The sequence below is a fragment of the Ostrea edulis genome, chromosome 2 (assembly GCF_947568905.1).
Source record: "Ostrea edulis chromosome 2, xbOstEdul1.1, whole genome shotgun sequence".
Classification (NCBI taxonomy): Eukaryota; Metazoa; Mollusca; class Bivalvia; order Ostreida; family Ostreidae; genus Ostrea; species Ostrea edulis.
Window position 1 is genome coordinate 68,182,690 of NC_079165.1, and position 7,570 is coordinate 68,190,259.

Sequence of the window (7,570 nt, forward strand, 5' to 3'; positions counted from 1 at the left end):
TTTCCATATGAGTGAAAAATTCTTGAGTGATACGTTAAACAAGATACAATCAATCAATTGATCCAGTTGTAAATTAATCAGTATGAATGTTGATGGACATTGATTAATCTACAAAATGAAGAAAGTAATCTTTGCACAACAGTCAGTTTATGAAATATCAATGAATACTCGTACATGTAATACAATGATGCAAAGTCCAGGGGCAAACCGTCCAAGGGCAAAATGTCTTTGGGACTGAAAGGTTTCGCACTCGTGAAGATACTCTGGGGCTATAAAACTTAGACAAGCTCACTTTTGATCTCGGTGTCGCTTTTATAGAATACATATGTACAGCGAAAAAGTGAGACTGAGATCTATTTAAGTGATCTCGTCTACGTTTGATGGACTGGGAACCAGATTTCTTACCAAGCCAAAACCTCACGGATTCTATAAGTACTCGATCATTACTGGATTGGGGTATTCTTGGAATATCAGGACGCAACTATGTCAGAAACAGGAGAATACTATTTGCAACACCTCTTATCAAAGAAGATTTCGGAATCAGTGTCAATGAAGACCATTTACAGTCTGCTGGGCTTGTTTATGGGTGGTGAGAGAGAGAAGTGGGGGTGGTATTGAACCTTTCCTTGAAGCCTTAAGGGACGTGGCTGTTTTCGCCTCTTCTGGGAGCCTGTTCCAATCCCTGATGGATCTTGGGAAGAAGGAAGGAATGATGGTATACTTCCTTCTCGGCCCTGACTTGTCTCAGATTCCCGTGTCTTCTAGTCTGGTTGTCCCCAGATGTGCAGTGGTTCTCTGGATTGGTGTCTATCAGATGGTTGGTCACTTTGCAGTACCGATTAAACTGCATCAAGTTTACGATGATTCCCATCCGAGCTGGTCCAACAGGTTGGTTACACATCTAAGTGAGTTGTCGGTGTAGCAGGTAAACATAATCGGGCTGCTTGTTGCTGGTCACCTTCAAAAGACTTCACCAATGTTAAGTTATTACCACAACATTGGATAGTATTGTGGTGGTGTTAGATACATGGTCTTCATATCAGGCCTGGCTAGCAGGTTAACCCTTTAAAATTTCGATTAGATTGTTGTGCCACAGGTTTCGGGTTCAATCTTCAGCAGAAACATATACTTTACTCTTTAACAGTATTGTTGACAGAGTCAAAGTACTGAGGAGAAATCGGAAATCATACTGGCATCGTCCTGAATAAAGCTAGAGAAATTTGGACCATCACATCCATGATCATTTGGCAGCAAGGAGCATCGAAACCCACTCAAAATATCTATCCTTGCTAGCCGTATGTGTGGGGAATTGGTTCACTCTGCTCCAGAATGCCCAAAGAAACTTTAAAGGGTGTCAAAACCCCAAGAGAAGAACGAAACCTGAAAGGAATCCTCTCCCAAGTGCGGTCAGCTGGGGCATTGGACCAGATTGCCGACACGGGAAAAATTTGAACAAGAAATCGGAGAAATGATTGAATGGAAAATCCCCCAGTACTGGGCTGGTAAGGAGAATCAAACCTCGAAAAATATATAAGAGCCTGGGACTAGAATTAACAATTTTAAAGAATGAATGGACCACGAACATCATCTGGATTACAATTAACAGCTCCATATATAAACATTCAGAACAAAGAAAACATCCCCCACAGAAGAAAAGGACCAGAGCCTCTTAACACGCTAAAAGATTGATTAATTGTATATTGCTTAATGTCCCGCTTTAATAGGATTGTTCATTCATATGGAGATGCCACCATTGCCGGTGAAGGGGTGCAACATTTATACCTACATGTATGCTCGGCGCTTACAGCCTTTGAGCAGGGGGGGGGGGGGGTCTTTATCGTGCCACACCTGCTGTGTCACAGAGCCTCGGTTTTTACGGTCTCGTCCGAAGGACCGCCCCATTTAGTCGCCTCGTACGACAAGCAAGGGGATACTGAGGGCCTATTCTATCCCAGGTCCCCACACGATCATATGTTAAAAGAAAACTTTGTGAACTATATTGTGTTAGAAAAACTAATGGACAATCTGTATTATAAACTGTTGGCAAACTGTATTTCTCTGTTATTTTTATAAACGGAATTCTATTTTATTAAAACTGTAAGAAAATTGTAGACATACAAATTCATTATCATTTGAACAAAATTGCTATTTAATATTTAACAAGCTAAGCCTACTATAGAGTATAGTCATTTTGTGAGCACTCTGTGATAATTATGTACTTTACATGACCTGTTGAGCATTAAGTAGCATGCACTATATCATGACTGTGACATGGATTTTTCCAAGGTCATTACACTAGACTGTAAGTCTGTAACATGAGTTTTTTTTTCTAGAAATTCCCCTGATAAAAATAGCTCATTCATTTGTCAGATGGGTGTTTCAGCAAGACACTCCAATTCTAGATGGGTGCTTTTGCTAGGCAAAAAGGGCTGGTTGGGTGGTTTTGCTAAGCAAAAAGGCACTACGGGTCTAATTTGGTGGTTCATCCAAGTTTAAAACATTGTAGTGCTCTGGTCTGTACTTTCTTTTTAATCACTATTTTTACTAGCTGGATGTGGCAAAAGACGTGCATGTATATTAGTGTAAAATGTTAGTGATATTAATGATTTTGTTTTCTTATATAGAGTAAACTTACAGGTCGATGATGCAATAATTTATCTTCTGGAGAAGAACATGACCTGATGAATGCACTATAACTATGGAAAGTAAATCACTGGATTTTATCGTCTTCCAAACAAGCAGGAACCAAATTACTTGAAGTCCACCATACACGGAATGCATTCCTTGCGTACATCACACAAGAATAGCGTATTCCTCCATGGTGGTGACTTCAATTCACCTGATATTGACTGGATAACATCAGTCTACTAGAGGAGACAACGTCCTAAACCTTATGTTCATGTCACAACCCCAACCAATTTAATGGGTGCAAGACCTTACCATCCGTTGGTAACGGTGACCATGACACTGTGTTGAGCAAGACGGCTACTCGGGGTGATCAACCCGAGCGTGGGACTACTTGTGGAATAAAGAAAACATGGATGAATTAACGCACATTTCTCAGAAAGTCTGCTGACATTTCAGGAAACACCTTTCCCAGACGATGCCCAGACAAACACTCGCCACACACACCCATCAATGGATGAACACCCATCTAAGATTGATTGATTGATTGATTGTATCTTGCTTAACGTCTCGCTCGAGAATTTTTCACTCATATGGAGACGTCACCAAGACTGGTAAAGGGCTTCAAATTTAGGCCTATGCTCGGCGCTTACGGCCATTGAGCAGTGAGGGTTCTTTAGCGTGCCACACCTACTGTGACACGGGACATCCGTTTTTAAGGTCATCTCCGAGGACCCGTGATATTCACACCTGATGCCGAGCGTTTGACGATGGAACTGTCACTACCCGTTTTAACGACTTGGGTCTGTCGCGGCCAGGATTCAAACCCCGGCCTACCGCATTAAAGGAAACAGAAGGCCCACACTAAATCACGCAAAGGAGGAAGGCAGACTCCCTTCAATCGCCTCAAATCCCAGCTTCAGAGAGAGTTGAGGATTGTTCATTACATCCTACATGGAACAGACAGTGAGCATTTACCTCAAGGAAACCCCTAGGCAGTTTTGGTCCTACATACAAAGCCGAAAACGGGAGTCGGGACAGATGGGACGCTTGATTTGTCTACACCGTTGTACACCCGCTGTAGTCAGTTTACACCTTATAATCAAGTGCAAATAGGTGTAGTGTAGTATATTTAATATGGACATTCAGCAGCTGAGGAGGTCCTCATTGGAGAGTTAATGATTTTAATGCAAGTACAAAATGAATAATTACGAGATTATTCAAAAAATGTTTTTTAACAAAAATGTTTTTGATGTGCATTTATAAATGCCTGCATATATCTGAAAAATAGTTGTCGATTTTTTTTTTTAGCATCGAGCGTGTTTTTGATGATTGTACGAGAAATCAGTCATTTTCATCTTGAAGTACATGACTACACACAGTACACTGAAATCATCTTATATACATGTACTTTACAGCTAACAAAATACGGAGAGAGATATCTGCAAGTTTTCCATCTCCTCAATATTCAGCCACATTTAATTTTTTTTGTGCATGTAGCAATACATGCCCCATTCAGGGTGTAGGTGGCGTACACAGCACTCGACGTTTTAAATATTTATAATTAAAAAAACTGTCTTCCTGTAAACATGAATATTATGTATTCAGGAAGATATTTTTTTTTATTATAGATATTTAAAACGTCGAGTGCCTGTGGTGGTGTACACCAAAACGTGTACAGTTTTGCACTCGATTGCGGAAAGGTATACACTTTGTGATCGGTGTAGACAAATCAAGCCCGCTCAGAATCTCCCTGAAATCAAAGGACGGTCTACTTCACAGTGACAGAGAAACCAAAGCCTCAATTTTGAATAACCAGTTTCAATCGGTGTAGACTAGAGAGGACCTGTCCAATCTACAAGACATTGGTCCCCATAACCCCACAAAGCTGCAGAACCAGACTATAAGCCTGCCTTCATTCTTAAAGATGCAACAGGAACTCTCTCTCTCTCTAGTTCACTTGACTATATCAGATGTCAATAGACAGCGGGGAGGATAGCAAATGACTGGCATACAGCAAACATTGTGCCTATATTCAAAAAGGGAGAAAACCATCTAGCCTCCAATTGCAGACCTGTGCCACTATCACCAGTTGCTTCTTGTAAGACACTTGAACATATTATCGACAGTTCAAAGACCCACAGAGACATATAGTCCATCCTGACAATTCATCACCTGGCACAGAATCTGGAAGAAGGGGCCCAAACAGGTCTATACTGCTGCATTTCTTGATGGCATTCGACAAAGTCCCACACCACCGCCATCTCCTGAAGACGAGCCACTATGGAGTTAGAGAAATAACATTAAAGTGAATAGAGGACTTCCTTCATGACAGAACCCAATCAGTTTTATTTGAGGATCACAAATTCCAACCTTTGGATGTTCCGTTAGGAATGCCCCAGGGAATGATCCTGGGCCCGTTGCTATTTCTACAATGTACGAAGGCGAGTCAATAAGTAAACAGCCTAACTTATTTCCGGTTGAGATCCACCTCTTTTTTTTTTTTTTTTTTTTTTTTAGCTCACCTGAGCTGAAAGCTCAAGTGAGCTTTTCTGATCGCTTTTTATCCGTCGTCTGTCTGTCTGTCTGTTAAACTTTTCACATTTTCGACTTCTTCTCCAGAACCACTGGGCCAATTTCAACCAAACATGGCCAAAAGCATCCTTGGGTGAAGGGCTTTCAAGTTTGTTCAAATGAAGGGCCATGTTCTTTTCAAAGGGGAGATAATCACAAAAATGCAAAAATAGGGTGGGGTCATTTAAAAATCTTCTTCTCAAGAACCACTGGGCCAGAAGAGCTGAAATTTACCTGAAAGCTTTCTGACATATTACAGATTCAAGTTAGTTCAAATCATGGCCCCCGGTGGTAGGATGGGGCCACAAGGGGGGATCAAAGTTTTATATACAAATATATAGGGAAAAACTTTAAAAATCTTCTTCTCAAGAACCACTGAGTCAGAAAAGCTGATTTTTACATGAAAACTTTCTGACATAGTGCAGATTCAAGTTTGTTCAAACCATGGCCCCCGGGGATATGATGGGGCCCCAAGGGGGGATCAAAGTTTTGCACACATATATAGGGAAAAACTTTAAAAACCTTCTTCTCCAGAAACACTAAGCCAGAAAAGCTGAGATTTACATGAAAGCTTCCTGACATAATGCAGATTCAAGTTTGTCCAAACCATGGGCCCCGGGGGTAGGATGGGGCCACAATAGGGGATCAAAGTTTTACATACAAATATATAGGAAAAATCTTCTTCTCAAGAACCACTGAACCAGAAAAGCTGATTTTTACATGAAAACTTTCTGACATAGTGCAGATTCAAGTTTGTTCAAATCATGGCCCCCGGGGGTAGGATGGGGCCACAAGGGGGATCAAAGTTTTACATACAAATATATAGTTAAAATCTTTTTCTCAATAACCACTGAGTCAGAAAAGCTGATATTTACAAGAAAACTTTCTGACATAGTGCAGATTCAAGTTTGTTCAAATCATGGCCCCCGGGGGTAGGATGGGGCCACAAGTGGGGGGGGGGGTGTCAAAGTTTTACATACAAATATAGGAAAAAGCTTTAAAAATCTTCCATTCAAGAACCATTGGGCCAAAGAAGTTGACATTTACATGAAAGCTTTCTGACATAGTGTAGATTCAAGTTTGCAAAGGGTAGTTTGGGCCATAATAGGGACTAAGGTTTTACATGCAAATATATATGGAAAATCTTCAGATATGGGCCAAGGTGACTCAGGTGGGCGATGTGGCCCATGGGCCTCTTGTTTATGTAATTGCCCACTAGTGTGATGCACTTAGACCAACGGTGTTCAAGTGCCATCAGTCCAGAACTGAAAAAGTCAGGGTCCTTTCTATTGACCCACTCTTCAACTGCCGTGACAAAATCTTCGTCAGACCGGAAATAACGTCCACGGTTATAATTTTTTCAAGTCGCTAGGAGATATGTCAGGCGAATAGGCAGAATGTGGTATTAATTCATACCCGTTTCGCTCCACAGCATCCATTGCAACTTTGCAAGTGTGAACTCTCGCGTTGTCCTGTTGCAGCAAAACACCTTTAGAGAGTTTACCTCGGCGTTTTTGCACGGATGGCGGTTCTCAGCTGGTCTAGCAAGCTTGTATAGTACACTCCAGTTACTGTACTTCTCTTGGGTAAAAAGTTTAACATAACATATCAACGCCTTTTGCGTCACAAAATACTGTGGCCATTACTTTGCCAGCAGATAGTTGCGTCTTGAACTTCTTTGGCCGTGGGGACCCAGGCCCTACCCACTGACGACTCTGAGTTTTAATCCCTGGCTCATAATAATGAACCCAAGTCTCGTCTACATGCAGTCACTAGACGCAAAAGAAAATCAGTATATGCACCCAGGGGTGCATGAGCCGAGTTGCATGGGATACATTGTAAAGCCAGGAATGATGTGGCATATTTATAATTGTGAAGAACTAATTTCAGTTTTGAAATTTTCGAGTTACTGTCCAGAAACCATATTTGTCTGAAGTTTTCAATCTATATTCGGTCACTGTGACTTTGACCTTTGTTCTCCAAAATCAATAGGGGCCTTGATTTGCTAGTATCCAACAATATATCCAAGTTTCATTTGATTCAAATTAAAAAAAAAATCGAGTTTCCTCCGAAAACCATTTTTTTTGGGAATTTTAAATCTATTTTCGGTCACTGTGACCTTGACCTTTGACCTATTTTTTCCAAAATCAATAGGGGTCTTCCTTACCTGGTACGTAACAATATTTGTAAGTATCATTTGATTCGGATTTAAACTTTCTGAGTTATCATCCGGAAACCAAATATTTCTGAAATTTTCATTCTATTTTCGGTCACTGTGACCTTGACCTTTGACATTTTTTCTCCAAAATCAATAGAGTTCTTCCTTACCTGGTACCCAACAATATATCAAAGTTTCATTTGATTAGATTGT